General features: G+C 40.1%; 1 protein-coding gene across 1 annotated transcript in view; it reads right to left on the reverse strand.

The window, feature by feature from the left end:
* The window catches only part of LOC106723955 (A disintegrin and metalloproteinase with thrombospondin motifs 3-like), a 29865-nt gene that overhangs the window by 544 nt on the left and 4291 nt on the right, over window positions 1-25030 (reverse strand). The window lies entirely within an intron of this gene.

Raw genomic sequence — 25030 nt, forward strand, 5'->3', positions numbered from 1 at the left:
CATAGACATAAAGTGCCCAACTCACAAGACTGCACTCTCACGCATAATGAGTATATTTCTGAATCATCTCATACGTATTACGTTTTGATAACTCAAATTATTTCTCAAATGCCCCTAGGTAACTCTGGGTTCAACAATTTTTTTTTATTTTTAAAAAAGTTTATTATACTGCAAATATGCATCTCATTTATATATTTAAGAAGATGAACGTAAGTCTCCATTAACTATACCTGGCTTGCTTATAATCAAGACACATTCCCAGTTATTTTTGCTTAACTGACACCTGCTACAAACTTTTAGCAAAGTTTCTGTTATGTAGAAATTTTTTTATTTTAATATTTTTTTCCTATAAGAATAGAATTTATACTAGTTACAATAGCTACTTGCATATACCACGACATGTAATTTATACACTGTAGTACATACACATTTCTTCCATCATAACAACTCAAACAATCATACTTCACAGATGAGGAAACTGAGATTCGGGGTATATGTCCAAGTCAAATAACTACTCAGATATGGATCCAACTGCTTCTCCAAAGCCCATATCGTCATTCTACAACATCATGTCATGTCCCATAAATCACAGAACATTTTCAGGAAATGAGGAAATAGGTAAAAAAGAAGAAATAATGATCTATAAGTTGAATATGCAGATATTAGTTAGTCAAGAGCAAATGGCATTGTCATTTTGCACAGTATTCCTTACATGGGACAGACACTTGAGTATGAAAGTGTATTTGGGGTCCACCTGACAACATGGGTGGCCACTTACATGTTAAACATAATTTCAAAATTAGAACTTAATTCCCCTAGTTTAACCAATGTGAATATTATGTCTGCTAAAATGCAAGCATCCTTGGGAAAGATAACACAGTGAATGAACAATTTATCCCTTTATAGAAATGGCTTTGAAGGCAGAAGACAGTGGATTCTGAAGGAAATGAGGGGGCAACAATGAAAAATGAGGCCCAGCCAGTATGGCTCAGTGGTTGAACATTGACCTATGTGACCTATGAAAAAGGAGGTCAAGGTTAGATTCTTGGTCAGGGCATATGCCCAGGTTCTGGGCTTGATCCCCAGTAGGGGACGTGAAGGCAGCCAATCAAGTATTCTCTCTCATCATTGATGTTTGTATCCCTTCCTCTCTGAAATCAATAAAAATATATTTTTTTAAAAATACTAAAGAAAAAAAAAACAGAATGAAAAGAGAAAGCGCGGAAAGGGAAATTTGAGAACATAAAGAGTTCCCCACCTTCAGAATTCTAACCTAAGACTAGTCCTGTAGTGGGTTAAAGTACCTTAGAAAATTACATGATTCACAAATACTGTTCACTTATAGGAAATGCGTGTATGTCATTCAATAGAGTTTGAGACCCTTAAATGAACCTACAATCTATGCTCTTAAGTATCCTTATAGAATCACTATGTTTGCTGCCGGCTACCAATTCCAGCATGTCATAATTTCAAGAGTTTCATCGAAAGGTTGATGAGACTTGGGACTCAACAGGGTTGAGTCACACATGTAGTCATGGCGAAAGGCATTTCCCCAAACCTGAATAGGACACTGATTGTGGCTGCCAGACAGTTAAAGGGCATCTTAATCTACATGTTATTGCCTCCTACTGGCCAAACACCTGAACAGCCATAGGCTAATTCCCCCATTCTGACAATGCTTCTGTACCCTTTGAAACCTTACCCTTTGAAGTGTATTATCTCCACCTTGCCTTAGGACAAATTGTGTTAATAAAAGCAAGGGTCCTAGACAAGGAGGGAGTCTTCAGTTCCTTTAGCTGAAGCTCCTCTGACCCACAATGCCTTTCAAAATTATATCTCGTCTCCGGACTCTTTATTAGTCTCCGGATTCCTATGTAATCTACGCATAGCCTTTTCCAGATTCCTGAACCCTTCTTGATGCTGGGACAAGAACCCCGACAGTTTGCATTATTTTTTCTGATTTTCAAATACAAACTTCAAACAATGTATAAAGAACCAGAAGACAAATGAAGTCATTTTGCAACTTGGAAATTTCTCGAGTGCATGTTTGTAATCATTATGCCACTTATAATGACCAATGGATTTAAACAAAATATCTCTCTAAAAATGCACAGAGTAAGTAACCTGGTTGTAAATATTTACTAGGCAGAGGAGTAAGGACTGTCCTATCACAGAAAAAAGTGAAGCCCAGCTCCAACACTGGAGCATAACTTTGCCACGGCAGCATAATCCCTGTACTGTAGGTGTTCCCTGTCATAGCCAAGGCCCAATACTAGGTAGTACTGTAAGCACAGACACAGAGGTTGGTCTCCCTACAACCAAATCTCTGGTGAACACTTTTGTAAGTTCTGGTTTAGGGAAAGAAGTTGAAATTTTAGGGAACGAACTTAAGTGTCACAGGAGTGGAGTGATGGAGGGGAAAGCTCCCATAGTGAACGATGAATTCAGATCTTGGATGTGGACTGACAAAGCTTACCCCCAATTAATTCCTTGAGGATATGAACTCCCCATTCAACCTGGCATTCCCAATGTACTCTAATAGCTGATTTTGTACTTGCCAGGGTCTCTTGTCAGTAGAATGTATTTGGTGAGTGTTAAGGTGGTAATGCAGGTAACTAGAGAACCTTTGCTTTTTCTAGGCTGCTCCACACTCAGACTTACTATCCAAGGCCCTTGAGCATCTGGCTGCACCAATAATCCCAGTTATAACTCTTTCTCTAACCATCTATTTACTGTTCCATGGGAAGGAGAAAGTAATGCTTTATTTTAATGTATGGATTTCCCATCTCCACTGAAGGGCATTCACACAACCAAAGTCTAGGCAATACACTGATGCCTGGATTAAGTGACTGGAGAACTAGAAAATCTAAGAAGAATGTAGGGAGGCTCCTCCTCACCCAGCAGGATACCCAGAGCCTCACGCTGACAGTAAACCATACATTCCAGATTCCCTGGGACAGTCCCATGTTCCCTGTCAGGTAGCACGTTCTAAAATTTTATTCAAAATAAAGATGGTGTATTGCTATAGAGCTTTGTCATCTCGAATGCTAAATAGCAAATCATTGCTAAAATGTGCACATAAGAAACATTTCTGAAATTAAACTCTGAGTGAGTCCATTTCCAGGTGGAAATTAAGGTAATCAAGGGATAAGATGCACTTAGTAACCTCTCAGGCTATCTTCCCCTGATGGTAAATTGATGAACTGACACAGTAGCTACTCAGTCATCTGCCATTTATTATCAAAATAGACACTGGACTGCCCTTTGTGCTCGAGAATATATCATCTCTAATTCTCACAACGCTCCCAGTAGGTAGGTGTTATTATCCTAGACGGCCTGTCACTAGCCGGCGAGGAACCAAAGGAAAATTTCAATTCTGATCATTTTGAAGCTGAAGATCACGCTCCTATGCTCTTACTCACTTCATCTTACTGTCAACTTCTAATTTAAAATCTGACATATAAAAGAAAACTACCACAAGAATGATTACGCTCTGACTACCCACAGCCAGTCAACCAAATTTTCCTCTAGTGTAGCTTCAAACATTTCAGTAAAAGGCTCTTAAGTTCTTGGTCTTTGGGAGGAAAAAAAAAAAGAGTGGTGGGTAAAGCTCAAAGATATCAAAAGTATTTAATCTCAGTAAAATCACATAGGAAAACTAAATCACATCCAATGTTACTTTGCTGCATTCAGAAATGAGACATTTCACAGGCCCAAATATTTCTGCAAAGCAATATAGCCTATAGTTAAGGAATGAACTACAGTGTCAAAAAGCAGCAAGTTAACATATGAACCTGAACAAGTTCTTTATTTTTCCTTAACTCAGTTTCCTCATTTGTTAACTGAAGGTTAGTAATAATAGCTCCAACTTTATAGGTTTGGTGAAATGATTAAATGAGATTGTACAAAGAAATCAGTAAGGATTAGCTACTTAACTTAAACGTAAGCTAGCTAGTCATTAAAATAATGCCCACGCATAATTTCAATATATGTAACTATTCAATTGTCAGCTGAGATGGCTGAAGGGCCACATCAATAGGTATGTAAAGGTTTTGTGGCCATAAGTTTCACAAGCACAGAGGGCTGGGGCCACTGTAAAGCCAAATTGTGCTCACTAATTATCCAAGCATGACTCAGATACAGTGAATTTTCCACACGTGGTCCATCTCCTTACTGTATGTATTTTCTTCAATCTTACCTAAGAGTAAACTCTCCACTGTATACCACTTCCTAGCCCCTCTTGCCTTTGCAAGAATAGTTTCAGCAATTGTCCTCTCTCTCTTTTCTTTATCAATTTCCCCACATCACTAAATCATTCCCACCTGCAAATAAATAAGCTGCCATATTTCCCATCTCTAACCAAAAAAACTTTCTTGATGCCACATCCATCTCTAGCTAATCCATTAATTCTCCCCTTTATAGCAAAACACTTCAAAAGATTTACTATATTAGATGCCTCCAATTCCCCTCTTCCCATCCTTGTTCTTTCTCGAATCCACTCCAATCAGTCCCTTGTGTAGGTCACTAGTAACCCCATGCTGCCGAAACCATTGGTCAAGAGTCCACCTTCATACTTGCCCTATGAGCAGCATTTGATTCAGTTTTTCTTTCCTTCTTGAAATACATTATTTAGCTTCCAAGACACCATTCTCTTCTGGTTCTCCTCTTTCCTCACTGGTCTCCCCTCTCCTTCTCCCTCACGTCCTCTTGTTCTCATGAGCTATATACACTGCAGTGATGCAGTAGTGGACTCTTCTGCATTTACCCTCTCTAGTCTGGTGAGCTCATGCCGTCCCGGGACTTTGAATGCCTTTACGATTGTAGATCTCTAGCCCAGGCTTCATCCACGAGCTCTTCTTTTGTCAGTACAATTTCCATGTGGACATTCACTAGTCACCTCAATTTAACATTTCAGAGTAAACTTCCTATCTTCCTGCTTCCATAGGTGTCCCTCACCTGTGTCAGTAAATGGCAACTCTGTCCTCCCAGTTATGCAGACCAAACACTTGATTAAACCATCCTTAACTCTTCTCACACCACACACCAAATCTCTTCATAAATTCTATTGACTCTACCTTCAAAATGCCTCCAAACTTGGACCACTGCTCACCACCTCCCATGCTACTACCCTAAGCCAAACCACCATCATCTAAGTTTTGAATGAACCTCCTAACCATTCCTTGCTTCTGCTCTTCCCAGTTATAGGTTATCCTATATAATAAAAGCCTATGTGGCCGTGAGGCCCTCATGCAGTAATGAGCAATCACCAGGAGGCTGCATGTGCAGCCGGTGCATGCGGGTGGGTGGGGCTGTGTGCCGGGTGAGGCGCACATGGGTGGGCAGGGACTTGATGCTCCGGGCACGGTGTGGAGGTGGGTCCCGCAGCTCAGGCCTACCTCTTTGGGGCAATCCATCGAGGACTCCTGGATGGGTGGGCAGGGCCTACCTCTTTGGGGCAATGGATTGCGGGGCTCCCACACTGTGACAGGGCACAGGCTAGGCTGGGGGACCCCCCTGAGTGCATGAATTTCGTGCACCAGGCCTCTAGTCCTCAATAAAGGGCTAGAGTAATTAAAGTCACAGATCATGTCACGCTTTTCCTCCAAACCCATCCCAGAGTAAAACAGCTCACAGCCCAGCATTGGAAATCCTCCCACCTCAAAGTCACTGTACTTGCTGTTTCCTCTGCCCAGTGTCTTCCCGTCCCTACCCCAAGACAGGTGCATGGCTCACCCCTCAGTTCCTTCACGCCTTTGCTTAAATGTAACTCTACCATTGAGGTCTGTCCTGACCACCAGTAACCACCTTATCACTCTATGCCCTTTCATATTCCACATTATTCCACAAAACCTGGTACCATCTCCTACTATAAATATTATTTGCATGTTTATTGCTTCTTTATATCTACTAGCATATAAGTAAGCTTCAGGAGGGCAGGGATTTTTTTATCTGTTTCCTTCACTACAACTCCCCAGTGCCTACAACAGAACTGAAGTCGCTCAATAAATATCTGTGAGTGAATAAGTGAATGAATAAGAGCAGTTTGAGTCTGAAGAGGTATGTAAAATTCTAAACTGGCCTCCTGGAATGCAGACACACAGCCCCTCACCCTTAGAAGCAGGCAGCAGGAAATTAGCCCTCACTTTGCAATCCCATTGGCTATTCATAGAATTACAACTATACAGATCAAAAATAAAAACGACCCTGAAAAATCATCTAATCTTTGCCTCTTTCTTACAATTAGGGCATCTCAAGTAGATGGCATTATTTTTGCTTAGGTTAGAGGTAGAGTACTTTAACCTGCTCCTTCTCTATGTGAGGGGAGTTTCTTCCAAGTGGTCCAGGCCTCTTCTTCCCCATTAACTCACCCTTTCCCGAGTAGAGAAGAGTGAAGTGTGTGATTGGTAGGTCTGGGAAAAAGAAGAAGTTTGCAGAGCTCAGCACCTCCCTCATCATTCTTCTCCCTGGGAAGGATCCTGATAAGGAGCACATGTTCTCTTCCACGTCCCCAGGGGCAGGCCCTGTCCCAGCCAGATGGATGCACCCTCAGCCAGAACATGGCTCAAGCAAGTGAGAGCCCCAGGCTTCATCCCAGCCTCTTTGTAAAAGAGATTTTCACTGTCTTTAGATGTGCTATTTTCAACTTGTTCAGAACCCAGGTATATAAGAGGGATGTTTTTATTTCAGATCATCTCAAAAACTTGATCTATCTTTTAAAAAAAGTATTGTCACATCTCCACTGGCAGGCTAATTATAACACTAACAATTCTCCTTATCAGGGAATGCACTCACATCTAATTCCTCATTCTAGAGTTTAACTTAATGCCTTCTTCTCCTTTGTGCTGCATGAAAAACAAAACAAAACCCATTCTTGTGTAAATGCACCTGTATGTATATGTGACATATGTATACAACTGTACACACATACACAAATAATACACAATGTACATCAAAGAATTTGAGGAGTCAATGTTCTGTGTCCATATAAAAGACTTTGGAGCTATCAGAATTTCTGTTTTAATATCAACCGTGTTAGACTTTTCCAATTAGTTTCCAAACTCTAATCATTTCTGAGACTTTTGACCCATTCACGCATGTTTGTGTTTAAGCATGATACCCCACACATAATAGGCCTCAGTAAATATAGGTTAAAAAAGGAAAAAAGATCCCTCAACCTGAAACCTGAATAGGACAGCTCTCTGCTGAGAATAATGTCTTACACACACTTCTCCCTTAAAATATCTAAAGCAAATTCTCATTTTACTTGAATATTTAGTTTGCCTTCCTGACTTCACTCTTTTTGTTAATGAGGTGCTGAATCTCCCAGGCTGAGAAAACTGACTTCATTTTTAACTTTCCCCCCAATTAACATCATTTAGGTCCCACTGATTTCTCCTTAGAAGTTTCTCCCCTTTCTTCCAATCACCTTCAAGTCCTCATCACCTCACACCAAAAAGCTGCAAGTGCCAAGTCTTAATCCCCACATATAATTTTTTCTCACTACCAACTATTGTATAAATTGTACCAAAGTATTATCTAAATTATTGCCAGGAAAATTTCAAAGCCCCACATTTACTAGTAAAATGCCTAGATTCCAGCATCCAACACCAGATTGCAGCTTGGCCTCTCCCAGGCAGCTCCAAGCCCATCACAAGTGGCAACCATCTGCAGATTACTTTGTAGCTCACACCAAGTGATCCAGGGCAAGGCACAGGCAGCAGATTGCCTTGGCCTACATCTCCAAAGAGGCCCCAGAACCGACGCACCAGGTGGCGAACTTCAGACCACACCAGAGCACCACCCAATCACCTCTACAATGACATACTCAAAGGGCAGATTCAGCAAGCACCATAGCCTGCTAAAGTGAATCCTGCATAAGGTCAGCCCTACACAATAGCTCCTCCACTGTAGTCAGGGCCAGTCCTGACAATCAATCAGCCTGAGGGTCAATTCCTCCCACTGATGTGCCAATAGCAATCAAGGTTCAACTACAACAAGGGACACACCTAAAACACCTAAGTCAGGTGATCAGGGAGACTCAGCCATGAGGCCCCACAGAACACCTTCTACATAAGGCCAACCTTTCAAAATTGGGAGATATAACAGCTCTACTAATACGTAGAAACAAACACAGGGAGGCAGCTAAAATGAGAACGCAAAGAAACATGTCCCAAATGAAAGAACAGGGGAAAACACCAGAAAAAGAACTAAACAAAATGGAAATAAGCAATCTATAGAATTCAAAACACTCATATCAGTGATAGCTTCATCAAATAGATAGAAAGCATAAAAAAGGAGATAGAGACCATAAAAATGAACCAGTCAGAAATGAAGAATAAAATAACTGAAATGAAGCATACATTAGGGAATCAGCAGTAGACTAAATGAAGTAGAGGACTGAGTCAGCAATTTGGAAGATAAGGTAACAGAAAACACAATCCAAACAGCAATAAGAAAAAAAATGAGGATTAAGGGCCCTCTGGAAAATATCAGGTATACCAACATTTGTATCATAGAGGTACCAAAAGAAGAAGAGAGACAGCAAGAAATTGAAAACCTATTTGATGAAATAATGACTGAAAACTTCCCTAACCTGGTGAAGGAAATAGACATACAAATCCAGGAAGTGCAGAGAGTCCCAAACAAGATGAACCCAAAGAAGCCCACACCAAGACACATCATAATTAAAATGCCAAAGGTTAAAGACAAAAGGAGAATCTTAACACATTGTGCACCAGTAGTTTTATTGCTAGCTTTATCCAGTGGCCAAATAAGTTTCTATTGAATGAGTACCAAAAAAACATTTTACAAAGTAGCATACTTTAAAAAGATATTAGCTTGTAAGAACATGTAATAAATAACTTCAAAATGCAATGGGTATTTAATTTTAAAGCATACCTTTAACATTTATGTAAAACACTATAATATGAAAACACAAGAATGCTCGTGATGTGCCCGCAATGTGCTAAAAGCAGAAAGAGAACAGCAGTTACCTACAAGGGAGTTCCCATAAGACTGTCACAACTTTGCAGGCCAGAAGGGACTGACACTAAATATTCAAAGTGATGAAAAGCAAGGACCTATAACCAAGATTTCTCTATCCAACAAGGCTATCATTTAGAATTGAGGGAGAGAGAAAGAGCTTCCCAGACAAGAAAAAGATAAAGGACTTCATCACCACCAGACCTGTATCATAAGAAATGTTAAAGGAACTTCTTTGAGAAGAAAAAAACTTAAAATATAAAATGACAATAACTACATACCTAGCAATAATTATTTTAAATGTAAGTAAATGCTCCAAACAAAATACTAGTATACAGGATGGCTGAATGGATAAGAAAATAAGACCATGAGACTCACTTCAGATCAAAAGACAACACAGACTGAAAGGGTTAGAAAAAATATTTCATGAAAATGGAAACAACAGCAAAAAGAAATCTAGGATATTAATATCTATACCAGAAACAAATAGACTCTAAAACAAAGGCTATAAAAGAGAATAACAAGGACCCAGCAATTCTGCTTCTGGGTATTTATCCAAAAAAAAGCCAAAATACAAATTCAAAAACATATGCATTCATATGTTCCTTGCAGCATTAATTATAATAGCCAAGATATGGAAGCATCCTAACTGTCCATCCATGGATGAATGGATAAAGAAGAAATAGTACATATATACAATGCAGTGTGACTCAGCCATACAAAAGAATGAAATCTTGCCATCTGTAATATGGATGGACCTAAAGGGTATTGTGCTGAGTGAAATAAGTCAGAAAGAGAAATAGAAATATCTATAATTTTACTTATATGAGGAGTCTAAAAACCAAAATAAATGAAAAAACAAATAGAAACAAACTCATAGTTACAGAGAACATTTTGATGTTTGCAGATTGGAGGGGTGTTGGGAAATGGGTGCAAAAGTGAAAGGGATTAAGAAGTACAAATTGGTAGTTACAAAACAGTCATGGGGTGTAAAGTATGGCATAGGTAATATAGCAATAATACTGTATTAACTGTGTGTGGTGTCAGATGGTACTATATTTATCAAGGTGCAAACTTCATAAGTTATATAAATGTCTGAGCACTATGTTGTACATCTGACAATAATAGAATACTTACAATATTGTATGTCAACTGTAATTTAAAAATACATTTTAAAGAGTTTTATTGATATTTTTTTTAGAGGGAGAGAAAGGGAGGAGAAAGAGAGAGAAACATCAATGTGAGAATAAAACATTGGTAGGCTGACTCTTGCATGCCCCCCACCATGGATCGAGCCTACAACCCAGGCATGTGCCCTGGAATTGAACCAGCAACCTTTTGGTGTACAGGATGATGCCCAACCAACAGCCACATCAGCCAGGGCAAAAAATTTAAAAATATATATTTTTTTTAAAAATAAACAATAAAATGTCTATGTTCTACACTTAATTACCTTTGTGATTTTGATCACAAGACTTTTATGTCAGTACTCATCTGTAAAAATGAGAGTAAAAGTATGTAATTCATAGGATTGTTGTAAAAATTACATGGCCTATTCCAAAATGCTCAGAACACTGTTTGGCACATAGTAAGTGTTCAATAAATGTTAAGTATTAATATTACTATGTTATTTCTCTGAATAGTTTCCCTGGTTCATCATTACTTCAGGATAAAATAGATTCAGAAAATTGACATATATTTTTCATGTTAGATCTAAACACTGCTTGAAAGACCATTAATCAAATTCTCTCACTTTACCAGTAAGAAAGTGAAACTCAAAGAATAGGTAACTTAAATAAATCAAAACTTAACTTTCATATTTAAGGACCTCTGCACTGTCCCTAATTTCTTTTCAGCACCATCTCTCATATTAGCCTATCAAAACATTCTAATGCACTCACCAGGCCCGGCTAAATCATGCCTGCCTTCACAGCCCTGCTCTACTGTATCACCCAGGGGAAAAGAACTGCTGCTTTCTCTTCATCTATGCAGATTCAACCCAGCCCCCATGGCCTCTCTCAAGCCCCATCTTTTCTAAAAAATCTTCCCAGCTAGCTTGTCCAGAATACAGCCCTCCTGGTCTGATCTTCCTAGTTCTCACTGTCATGCACTGTCTGCATAAAAGTTATAAAAATCTCTACGGAAGAAAAGTTACACGCTTATGGCCTGTCCTTGGAGAGATTTTAAGCTCTTTGGGGCAGACATGTGGCATCTTAACTGTAGTGTTCCCAGTCTTTGGGAGGAAAACAAATCAATGATTATTTTTAGAAGTGGGAATTCTTGGGAGGGAGTGCTCTCACAGTCTGACACTGTGGTCCATGCTTTGGGATCCTCCTATCTCCTTCACACATTCAGTCACCTATGCTCAAAACTGAGGACATGCTGTTTGGTATCTTTCTAAGTCTGCTGTAGAAGGATACACAGATATCTCCCAGGGAGACTAGATGTCCCCAGGGCATTTCCAAGACCTCGCTGTGGAACAGTAAGAGAACAAAAGTGCTCAGCAGTACAATCAACACTGCTAGGACCTGAGTGACTGCAGTACAAAGCTCCCATATATCACAGCAATTGTTAGCTGATCTAATTAAGACGAAAGCACCCCAGGCCCACAGATTGTGGGAATAATGTGACTGAGGCAATGTGGCTTTAACCCAAGGCAAGGAAGGAAGGAAGGTAATGATGGTTGAACACTAAAGGTCTGGAGTCAGAAAGCACCGTGTTGAATTCCGGTTGGTTTCAAGCTGATACACTCTTTGGCATCCTGCAAGCAAATTATGAAAATCAAGGCTCACAGAGTTTATCTGTAAATTAGGGATAATAATGGGAATTAAGTGAGGGAAGGCTTGCCCTATCTAATAACATTTCAATAAATGAAAAATTAGCTGATGTTATCATCACCATCACCATCATCCTCTAGCTCCAGCTATAGAAGAAGGAAGTCAGTTTCAGATTCCTTCCATGACCCAGCTCCCCTCAGGGGCCTCTCTCCCCACTCTACCCCCACCCCACCTTGTGTTTCTGGTGCGGTTAGAAGAGACCTTAAGCTCCATGTCCAGGGCCTGAAGTCCAGGATGATGTCACAACCCAAGCTCCATTAGGCAACCCAGAGACTGGGATTCTCTCCCAAGAATCGTCTAATTGCTCTAATACAAAAAGGCAGATCACACAAGCAATTTCCTTTATCAGGTATAAATTGTCAGCATGCAACAATCTGGCCACAAGAATGAAATCAAATAAGCATTTTCAAGATCTGCTAAAGAAGTAGCTCCAACAACATTTCCAAATCCCAAGCCAAAGGAAAAAGAATGACCTTCATCAGAAATGACAGGAGCCAGCTGCTCCAGGAAAGATGTGAGTCTGGTGAAAAGTGGACCTTAAAAAGTACACCACATGCCAAAGGGTTTACCAAGGTTGTAAACACCATCAGAGAAGGGGACACATCTTCTCTCAAAACCAATTAAAAATTAATTGTGACACATACTGAACTTATGAACACGGCCAAATTCTTTGTCCTCACTTTATCTCCTCTGGGCAGAGGAACTCTTTGATGTCTTTTATTTTAGTTGCAAACCCATTTTCATAGTCCAAGAGTTTTTATCAAGCTATTTGAAGAAAAAATGAAAAGGTGTTGGGGGGGGTGGTTATTCTTACTTATTAAGAAAGAACAAATAGTTGTACACTTAAAAATTCTTCTCATTTTTTTTAATCTGGCTTTTTCATAAATATTTGTTGCAATTGCACAATGTTTATGTTCAAGAGTCACTTAGGAAAGAACAGCACATTCTTTACTGTTCCAGAACATGAAATCAGGTAAGAGATCTTTCAGGAAAATAAATTAAAAAAAGCCTGAAGAAAAATGTTATTTAAACAAAAACAAAAACACATCCGAGTTTTCCTTTTTTTGCTACATTTTAATATAATCAAATAATCAATAACAGAATAACAAGTAGAAGAGAATTATTTTTGTAAGTGAGGCCCAAATGCCAAAATTTTAGCATTCCAATCTTAGTTTTAAAAGCACTTCTACTGGCTGTACTTATCATCATTGCAAGTTTTGCAGAGTCGAGAGCTATATTAGGCATTCTAAAAATTAGTATTTCTCACACATCTCACAATTTGTTGATAGATAATACTTTTAAAGGCTAATTTAACTTCAGTCTAGAATTTAAAGCCAGGAAAATCAGCATCCATCTCCAGGGCCAAAGGCTGGGGGAAATATGACAGATAAGAAATGTGGAGAGCATTTTTAAAGACTTTCACTGTAACATTACTTGTGGTAATTATATTTTCCAAATCTAAGACACTCCGGCTCATGGTTTAACAAAAGTATGAGACACTGGGATAGTCCACAAGGCCACTGGATTAGTGTCCTGTCGCTGCTATAACACATTGCCACAAACTTGGTGCTTAAAACAATATGAATTTGTTATGCTACAGTTTTAGGAGATACCAAGTCACACAGGGCTAAAGTCAAGGTGTCAGCTGGGCTGTATTTCTTTCAGAAGATCTAGGAGTGATCTGTTTCCTTGACTTTTTCAACCCACAGAGGCTGCCTTGCATTTCCTGGCTCATGGACCTTTTCCTCCATCTTCAAAAACCAGCAACATCCACCCGTCTTTCTTATGCTATCATCTTTCTTTCACCTACCTCTTCCATTTATAAGTGCTGCCCCTCTGGATAATCCAGGATAATCTATTTTAAGATCAATTGATTAGCAACCTTAATTCCATTGCAAACTTAATTCCTCTTTGCCATGTAACATAACATATTCTCAGGTTCCAGGGATTCAGAAGTGGACATCTTTGGAGCCATTATTCTGCCTACTGCAGCCACCAGTTCCCATGCAATGTGCTGGAAAGTCCTCACATCTGTGGCACTACTGTACATGTGTGCCACCCTAGCATCCTCCCACACTCCGTGCCAATTTTCCCTCAGGTGAACCATCCCACACTCCACACTTAGTTCCTGTAAGTCAAGGGTGAAATATCCAATCAGAACACTGCATTCCTGACCACAGTGAATAGTTCAAGGATAAGCTTATGACTCAAGCTAGGTAGCCAATTAAAGCCCTCCCAGGAACTTTCCTGGAGCTGTCAAAAAAGAAGTGTTCTGTCTAGTGGGGTGAAAGGTAGAATGATAGCCTAGAGATGCTGTTGACAGTATTTGGCATTATTTTGGGGGTGAGGTGGGGGGGGAGCAGCGCAGACACTGAAATCTTAGAGAGATAAAGCAAACATAGGAAAAATGAGAAAGGAGGGAAGGAGGGAGGGAGTAAGGAGGGAGTAAAGGAGGGGGAGAGAGAGATTGAAAGATTAAGAGAGAGATTCCTGAGATTATTCTGAGCTCTCAGATCCAGCTATACCTGACTTTGATTACCTGATCAATTTTTTTTCCTTAACCAGTGTCAACTTGGTTCCTGTTACTTGCATTCAAAGGAGTCATAATTGATATAAGAATTTTCTCTCAATGAAATGGAAAGAAGAAACTTCAATAAATGCGATGAGAAAAAGAGAAAGAATTGTGTCTGGTATACACAATTTAGGTGGGGTGGAATTATCTATACAGTAAAAGCCTAAGCAACCATTACAGCAGAATGACCAGAATGACCATTCACTATGATGCACACTGACCACCAGGGGGCAGATGCTCAATGCAGGAGCTGCCCCCTGGTGGTCAATGTGCTCCCACAGGGGGAGTGCCGCTCAGCCAGAAGCCAGGCTCACAGCTGGCGAGCACAGCAGCAGTGGCGGAAGCCTCTCCCACCTCCGCAGCAGCACTAAGGAGCAGCAAGCCAAGCAGTAAGGAGCAGCAAGCAGGCAGGTGGTAAAGAGCGAGGGGTCCAGGACTGTGAGAGGGATGTCTGCCTGCTGGCAGTCAGACATCCCCCAAGGGTCCCGGACTGTGAGAGGGCGCAGGCCCGGCTGAGGGACGGACATGCACATGCATACACACACACACACACACACACACACACTACACGAATTTCGTGCACGGAGTCTCTAGTTTGAAATAGCTGTTTTTGTACCACGCCTTACTCAGCTCCCTCCCTCTACTCACAGTGGTTCTCAACCTTCCTAATGCCGTGACCCTTTAATACAGTTCCTCATGTTGTGGTGACCCCCAACCATAAAATTATTTTCATTGCTACTTCATAACTGTAATTTTGCTACTGTTATGAATCATAATGTAAATATCTGATATGCAGGATGTATTTTCATTGTTCGCGACCCACAGGTTGAGAACCGCTGCTGCTATATCCCTACGAATGAAAGCATCACCTCATTATCAACTTAAAGATAATACATGGAAATAGAACTCTCAAAGAGTTGCCATATGGTGAGCTGAGTGGATGGATAGTTTACAAGTCCATGGCACAGAAAAGTAGTTTCTGGAAACTCATGGTGTCAGGTAGACCTGTCAAAAATGTAGGGGTTAGAATGAGGTGGCTCTCCTTGAATAAAAGTGTTTTTAAAAAAGCACAAGACTGCCCTAAACGGTTTGGCTCAGTGGATAGAGCGTCAGCCTGCAGACTAAAGGGTCCCAGGTTCGATTCCGGTCAAGGGCATGTACCTAGGTTGCGGGCACATCCCTGGCAGGGATTGTGCAGGAGGCAGCTGATTGATGTTTCTCTCTCATCGATGTTTCTAACTCTCTATCCCTCTCCCTTCCTCTCTGTAACAAATCAATAAAAATATATTTTTTAAAAAAGCACAAGACTAAGACATACTACTAATAATAACTATTATTATAGTTTGCTTTCCATGTACCAGAATTGTAGGAATCCTTTACAACTGTATGAACTACGCAGCAGTAGTATGCGTATGTTACATACAAAAAAAGTATGCTTTGAGAGGTTAAAGTCATCAGCAGGAAAGTGGTGGAGTCAGGGTTTTAAACCACATTGTGAACAGTCTGTGCCCTGACCATCTGATGGAGGAAAGGAGATGAATGTTAATAGGTACTCTACTGGATATACTGGTTAGATTTAAGATTGAGGAATGGACTCTACATGCAAACGAGAGAAGTTTTTACATATAAAAGACACAGAATTCAAATCACATGAATAATAATTTCAATGATTCTTTTTATTTGTGTGCATATGTGCATATGAAAATATATATACTATACATGAAAATTGTAGGAAATGTAATTTAATATCTAAGACCACAATATTTGAAGAGTCATAGATTTAATCCTATTTACTTTCTATAAGGTTTCCTAAATATTTTTTGTTTTATAGTCTATCTTCAAGAATAAGATAGACTATTTCATGCTACTCACAATTTGTTCTAAATTCCAAAAAGATTCATCATGCTGAATTTGTGGCAATCATTTCTATAAACAGGAGACTGACATTTTACCACAAAATCTCTCCTAGGGATTTACAGTTAGTCAGCAAAGCCATGTAAACGTATTTGGGAAATTAGGGTGGATCAATTACATGTGGGAACAGAGATTCCAAAGCTAGAATCTCTTCCCACGCTTTCCTATCTATTCTAAAGAGTATACAACTCTCAAATTCTATCCCATGATGTGGATGAATCTTGTCAGAGTACAAATAAAGTAGCAAATCTTTTTTATAATATAATTGTGCATATTTTGGTTACTTGATAACTAGAAAAAATGATTAATTCATTCCATCTTTCAGAGATTATATAACCAAATATTTAAAAATCATACTCAAATGTCAAGAAGAATGGAGGCAAAACAAATTTAGAATTAATATTTTTTTAAATCAACACTTTCCTATATTGCTAGTGGAGTTCAGGTCATGCAAACTTTTTCTAAAGCCATTTGTTAAAATGTATCATGCTAACTTGGCTTTACTTGGTCATCAACTTCTAGGTCTCTCTCCTAAAGTAGTCATTTGAGAAGCAGGAAATGATCTATGTACCATACAGTGGGGCAACATTCATTATCATGAGAAAAACAAATAAATTAGGAAAACAATACATAAATTCATGTTTTTTAGTATGATGGGGCTAAAATGATGTTTACAAGGAGTTTTTAATGATAGGGAAAATTATACTAAAATATTAAACAAAACAAAAACAGGTATAAAAACACACAATCTGTGTATTAAAGGAAGACTGAATAACAATATGCTAAATTGTAACAATAGTTTCTTATTTGGGATGACTGTCAAAAATCTGGAAAATACAGAAAAATTAAAGAAGACGATTATAATGGGCACATGCAAACCTCTATAATCAGAGCAAAAACTGATGAATTAAAAGGATAATTCAGCATCCTATATAATAAAAGGGTAATGTGCAAATAGATTGAACAGCAAAGCAACCAAACAACCAATCAAAGCGTAATATGCTTATGATATGCTCAGGTTGCTCAACCACTCGCAATGACATGCACTGACCACCATGGGGCAGATAGTCAACCAGTCGCTATGATGTGCACTGACCACCAGGGGACAGATGCTCCGACCGGTAGGGTAGGTTAGCCTGCTGCTGGGTCCGGCTGAACGGGACTGAGCAAGATGGGCTGGACATGCCCTGGAGCCCTCCCACGGTCCCTCCCCGGCCCGATCGTGCACCGGTGGGGTCCCTCAGCCTGGCCTGCGCCCTCTTGCAATCTGGGACCCCTCGGGGGATGTCGAAGAGCCAGTTTCAACCCAATTCCGAAGGCCACTCCCCGTGGGAGGCTGCTGCTGGGTCCGGCTGAACGGGATGGAGCAAGATGGGCTGGACATGCCCTGGAGCCCTCCCACGGTCCCTCCCCGGCCCGATCGTGCACCGGTGGGGTCCCTCAGCCTGGCCTGCGCCCTCTTGCAATCTGGGACCCCTCGGGGGATGTCGAAGAGCCAGTTTCAACCCAATTCCGAAGGCCACTCCCCGTGGGAGGGTGCCAGATTCAGGGCTCATGGGTGGCGAGTGCTGCTGCAGCAGTGCAAGCCTCTCCCGATAGGGACTGATTGGGCGCAAGCCCACGGCAGGCACAGTGGGGACAGGATGAGCGGGAGCTGCAGGCCACCCAGAGGGAACCCACCCATACATGAATTCGTGCACCGTGCCTCTAGTTTTATAATAATAGAAATAGCACAGCTTAGGAGTAAAAGCTGAACTCTATTAGAGGAACACTAGAGGGAGGGTTCCTAAAATTCTAATAGCAAGCCTCTTTGAGGAAGCATTAGATTTTCATGTAAGTCATCATTGTCAATATGGTATAACCAGTCAAAGTGGTATAACCAAACTCCTCATATTTAAATCATTCATGATTTTACCAGACAATTTGGGATTGTCCCTAATTGATTTCCAAGGTAATTTGGGTTGGCTACCTACAAGTAAAGACTTTTTACAGATAATCATTTTGGAAGCAGAGGTGACCTTGGGGATTTCTTAACATTTCTGAGCAATATCCTGATTATTTGGTAAAATGACTAGGGCAAAAAGTGAAAACATGTGGAAGAAATACTTCAGATAAACAGCAATAATAAGTCACTGGTGATAGATAACATGCTACATATACTAATATCTTCATCTAAGAAGCTTAAAGCAGTAACATTAACCATTATGATGCTCACTGGAGGGGTGGAAGCTAAATTAATCAAGTGAATTGAATGATCTTTAGCTACAAGGAAGAACAATGGCTTGGGTAGCTAAAAGTTTAAATTTTACAAAGGATAAGTATATCCCCTCTTTAAACCACATCTTTTAGTGCTGCTGCTCACAAACTGGATTGATAGATTTTAATCTTAGTTTATTTTATTTCCTCTAATGCCAGCAACAGGGCAAATGATCCCAAGTAGACCTTAGTGCAAAATTAGTGGGCATTCAAAACCTGCACATAATTCAATTCAATTTTCCAAATACCTATGAAGCACAAAAAGTGCCTAAAAACCAGTACGCCTCAGTCCCTGAACTTTGTGGGGTATAAAGAGAGGTCACAAGAAGCCTTGACAACACTGAGTTGTATAACCATGGTCAGCATCCTCATTTTCTAATTAAACCTGAAGAGGGTCACAGAACAAGCACACTTAAGAAATTTCAGAACACAGGTACATTCCAATGTGACAATACCCTGCTTTCTAGATCCATTCATTGAACAATAAATATTTGAGGACCCACAAGGTACCAAGCTCTGTGTTACAGGGACACAGCAGTCATTGAGACAAAGTCTTTACTCTCATGAGGTCTACAGTAGGAGAAATGCTTACTATATGCCAAGGATGAGGTGAAGTGACTCACACTAATCCTTAAAAACCAAATAAATACCTGAAAATGATTAAAATTTATTTCTCAGTAAATTTATTTTGAAGTACATGATTAGCAACTTTATTTTGGTAAGAATGACATGCAATTGAATTTGAAGCTGGGAAGCAGAAAGAGGACACAGAAAGATGAACATGCCCCATCCAAGAGATGGGGTGGAGGGAGGAAGACAGCTTAACACCAAAGCCTCACAATGATTTTTCCTCTAAAGATGCTCAGGTCAGCTTAAAGGATCACTTATGAAACAAAAGACTCAGAATTCTTTTTCAGATGCTCCAGTTTCTACAGAACTATGTTTATTTTCTAAGCCACATGTGTCAGAGTCAGCCTCCCTGCCCACAATTACCCTAGGCCTCCTACCAAGGCCATATTCTGCGTCAGAAATGAAAGAACACCCTGAAATGCCACAGAAGTATGTTAGTGACCTCATGAAACACACTTACACACATATACACAATGCATACACATTCACATATGCATGTATGAATGTATATGAGTATATATAGGTGTATTTAAGTATATATGGGTGCAACTAGATAGGTAGGTAGGTAGGTAGATAGGTAGGTATTCCTTCTATGGTTGACAAAGAAGCAGAGAACGTGAGTCACAGTTCAAAACCTATTTACCCATTTTCTCTAGAGTGAATCATACTTGCCCACATAAAAAGAGGCATATTTCTACTGAGTGGAGAGAAATGGAAAGAAGCAATATCCCCTATGACACACTACATAGGTGATATATCTATACATATTCTAACCTGCCCCCATGACAAACTGCCTTCTTTCTACCTAAATAAGCACCTGTCTAGTCTCCAGCCTTGAAGCATATCAGGTATATTTTTTAAAAAAAATTGGTTTCCTAAGCCAGATAGTTAAGAGTACATATTGTAGGATTCCATTTATAAAAGCACACACAATAAAACCTGGCAAAATAACTCGATCCTGTTGGAAGTCAAGACAGTGGTTACCCTTCACACAGGGATAGTGCTATGAATGTGGCACAAGCACTAGGAATGTTCTTCTTATTGATCCAGGTACATGGGAGTGTTACCTTCATGAAGAACCAGCAAAATATACACTTATGTGCACTATCCTGCATGCATATGATACTTCAATAGAAAATGTTTTTAAAATTTAGCTTCCTGATAATTTACAGCTTGTCATTAATTTACATTGCTCTCTTCCTGAGACATTAAATTATCCAGAAATTATTCAGAGCCATGGTATTTTCTCTAGCCAATTTGTAGAGCAACAAATATAAACTGATTAATTCTACAAACCTTGTGAGTCTTTCCTAGTTGTATAACTGATCAAATAGCACCTCTGGACATTTTTATAAGATCACTTTTAAATCATTTACTGGAAAAAAGTAAATTATATGTAGAGGTGTGCATTTTACCAAACCTCCATATTAGCAACTGCTTTATGCATGGGAAAAGGGGAGAATAATCTCATTATTTTACATAACATTTTTTTTAAATAGACTTTTAAATCCGTCTTAAGAGCTACATAAATGATTATAACCCCAAACCAAATGATAGCTACACTTTTGTTATCACAAGACCTGAGTCTAAATTTCTTTTTATCTTCACTGAACTTGAAAATGATAATAATAAAAGAAATACCGAAAAACTGAGGAACTTGGAAGCAAGTAAATCTCCAGGAACACAGCCCAAGAGCGACCCTCCTCTCTTTTAACTGGATACTCATCTCCTTCCTACCAAAATTAAGCACACCTGTACTACTTTCGTCCCTGCAGGCAAGGGCTACCAAAGTAATTTATATTAACAAAAGGACTGGCCCAAAGCCTAACCCAAGTGTCTTACATCACAGCATGTTGATTCTATCTGAAAATTTAATGAAAGTCATATACTTTTTTCCTTCGGTAGAATGGATCATCTTAAAAGAGCTTTTTAATTTACATAGTAAAAAGTTGGGATGTTTCAGTAATCAAATGTTTAAGTAATAAAAGTAAAACAGCTTTCTTTTCCCTACTTTAGGATTGGTTTTTTAAAAAATCCTTCTTTAAAAAGATATATATTGATGGCTGAGTGCTTTGAACCACAAATGACAGATGTCCCTTCATAGACACTATATTTTAAATGCAGTTCTCAGTCACTCTCCTCTCCTCTGTCCTGCTCTTCCTATGGATGTTAAGCTTGGGGAAGAGTTCCAACAATGCTAAGTGCTCAGTAAGAAGGCTGAAGGTTTCAAGAACCCTGAGTCCCGGAAGAAAGATGGCTGCTGACGGGAAGGCAGACTGCAGGACAGTGTGAGAGTGAGAGAAGAAAAGGAGAGTGTGTGGACATACTGAGAGTGTAAATTTGTGGGTGAGCAATAGCTATACTCCAGGAGACTGCCTGAGACTGCCGGATCGGGCTCCCCTAACCCGGCAGCCTCCACTGCTGCTGAAATCTCTCCCAGAGCTGCCGGCTCTGCTGTGGAGACTGCGCCAACTTGAGTGGCTATTATCAAAAGCGTATACATACAGAGACCCTGCAACCATGGCACCCAGGGACCAGCTACAAACCCAGGAACACCGGATCTCAAGCAGCGCAACTACGTGGGCTCAGAAGAGCCCTGCTCCTCCTCACGGAAAGGAGAGAGAGAACTACATAACCAGACACCTGGAGAAGAGAGATCATGGGGAGACAAAGGAAACAGCCCGCATATGAAAGAAAAACAGGCATCACCAGAAAAGGAAGTAAACGAAGTGGAGGCAAGCAACCTGTCAGAGAAAAGCAACCACAGCCCGAGGAGCCACTGCCACCCAGGGAGCAGCCACTGAACGACTCAACATCTAGATATGTCAGTGAGATCAAACATGGGTAGACAAAGAAACCCCCAAATGAAAGAAAAGGAGGACTCGCCAGAAAAGCAGCTAAGTGAGACAGAGGCATGCAACATGACGGAAAAAGAATTCAGAATAAGGGTCTTAGAGTACATGCACCGGTCGGAGGAAAAAATCAATACCATATGCAAGAAGCTAGAAGAAACAGATGAAAAAATCAACAACTTAAGTAAGGCCCAAGAAGAAATGAAGAGTGATATAGCTGCCATAAAAAACTCCATTGAAAGTATCAACAGTAGACTAGGAGAAGCGGAGGACCGAATTAGTGAATTAGAAGACAAGGAAGCAAAACACACCCAAACTATACTGCAAATGGAGAAAAAAATTAAAAGACAGGAGGAGAGCCTAAGGGAGCTTTGGGACAACATGAAACGAAACAACATACGAATAATAGGGGTGCCAGAACAACAGAAAGATGAACATGGATTAGAAAACCTATTCGAAGAAATAATATCAGAAAACTTCCCTGAGGTGGGGAAGAAAAAAGTCACACAAGCCCAGAGAGTCCCAAACAAGGTGAATCCGAAAAGACCCACACCAAGACACATCATAATTACCATGGCAAATGTTCAGGACAAAGAGAGAATCTTACAGGCTGCAAGAGAGAGACGGAAAGTTACATACAAGGGATCTCCCATTAGATTATCAAATGATTTCTCAACAGAAACACATCAGGCCAGAAAAGAATGGACAGAAATCTACAAAGTGATGCAAAGCAAAGGACTGAATCCAAGAATACTCTATCCAGCAAGGCTATCATTCAAAATTGAAGGGGAAATAAGAAGCTTCACAGACAAAAAAAGGCTAAGGGAGTTTATCACCACCAAGCCAGCCATGCAAGAAATGCTAAAGGGACTGGTGTAAAAAGAAGAAATAACAAGCTCAGAAAGAAAACAGCCACACACACAAAAAAAGAAATGGCTACAAACAAGTACCTTTCAATAATAACTTTAAATGTAAACGGACTAAATGCTCCAACCAAAAGACATCGAGTGGCTGAATGGATAAAAAAACATGACCCATACATCTGCTGTCTACAAGAGACCCACCTCATTAGAAGGGACTCACACAGACTGAAAGTGAAGGGATGGAAAAATATCTTTCACGCAAATGGAAAGGAAAAGAAAGCTGGGGTAGCAATACTTATATCGGACAAAATACATCTCAAAGTGAAGGCCATAACCAGAGATAAGGAAGGCCACTTCATAATACTAAAGGGATCAATACAACAAGAAGATATAACCCTGGTAAACATATATGCACCCAATGCAGGAGCACCCAAATTCATAAAAAAACTCCTGGAAGATATCAAAGGAGAGATCGACAACAATACAATCATAGTAGGGGACTTTAATACACCACTGACACCACTGGATAAGCCCGCTAGACAAACAATCAGCAAAGAAACAGCAATCCTAAGTGACTCACTAGATCAGATGGACTTAATTGACATCTTCAGAACACTTCACCCCAAAGCCACAAAATATACGTTCTTCTCAAGTGCTCATGGGACATCTTCAAAAATAGACCACATATTGGGTCACAAGCAAAGTCTCCCCAAATTCAAGAAGATTGAAATCATAAAAAGCTTCTTCTCAGACCACGATGGCATAATGTTAGAAATAAACTACAATAAAAACAACCCAAAATACTCAAACACTTGGAAGCTGAATAGCATGTTATTAAATATTGATTGGGTTACCAATGAGATCAAAGAAGAAATTAAAAACATCCTGGAAACTAATGACAATGAAAACACAACAATCCAAAACCTTTGGGACACAATGAAAGCAGTCCTGAGAGGGAAGTTTATAGCTCTACAGGCCTACCTCAACAAACAAGAAAAAATGGTAGTAAATCATCTAAATCTACAGCTCAAAGAATTAGAAAGAGAGCAACAAGAAAAGCCCAGAGTGAGCAGAAGGAAGGAGATAATAAAGATTAGAGCAGAAATAAATGACATAGAGACCAAAAAGATAATACAGAAAATCAATGAAACCAAGAGCTGGTTCTTTGAAAGGATAAACAAGATTGATGAACCTCTAGCCAGGCTCACCAAGAAGCAAAGAGAGAGGACCCAAATAAACCAAATCAGAAACGATAGAGGCGAAATAACAACAGACCCCACAGAAATACAAATGATTGTTAAAAAATACTATGGGGGAGGCCAGGCCTCCCCCAACTCTGAGGGCAGGGCCCCTACACAGAGTCTGCGTGGACTCCCCCGCCTGCATCACGCTGGGGAGAGGCGCCATGGGGAGCGAATACTGAGTCAGAACTGCATGCGGCTTTTCTGTTGTGGTTAATCCTCCCCAGGATATTCTTTCCATTGATTTTCAGAGAGTGGGAGGGAGGGGCAGTAACAGAGAGAAACAGCGGCTGGTTGCTTACCACACGCCCCTGACCCCCACACGCCCCCCAATCCAGGCTGTGAGGTGAGCCTGTAACCGAGGTGCCTGCCCTTGACAGGGAACTGAACCTGGGACTCTTCAATCCAAGGGCAGGCACGCTAACCATTGAACCACCAGCAGGGGTGCACAGGGTTGTTTTTATAAATGGACTCTTGCAAGAAAAAAAAAACAAAAAACTCTATTCCAACAAACTGGACAACCTGGAGGAAATGGACATATTACTAGAAAAATACAACATTCCAAAACTCAATCAGAAAGAATCTAAAAACCTCAATAGGCCAATAACTATGGAAGAAATTAAAGGAGTAATCAAAAAGCTTCCAGCAAACCAAAGCCCGGGCCAGACGGCTTCGCAGGAAAGTTTTATCAAATATTCAAGGAAGAACTAAAACCTATCCTCCTCAGACTATTCCAAAAAATTCAAGAGGAAGGAACACTTCCAAGCTCATTCTATGAAGCCAGCATCACCCTAATACCAAAACCAGATAAAGACAACACAATGAAAGAGAATTACAGGCCAATATCCCTCATGAACATAGATGCCAAAATACTCAACAAAAT

The sequence above is a fragment of the Myotis brandtii genome, unplaced genomic scaffold (assembly GCF_000412655.1).
Source record: "Myotis brandtii unplaced genomic scaffold, ASM41265v1 scaffold681, whole genome shotgun sequence".
NCBI lineage: Eukaryota > Metazoa > Chordata > Mammalia > Chiroptera > Vespertilionidae > Myotis > Myotis brandtii.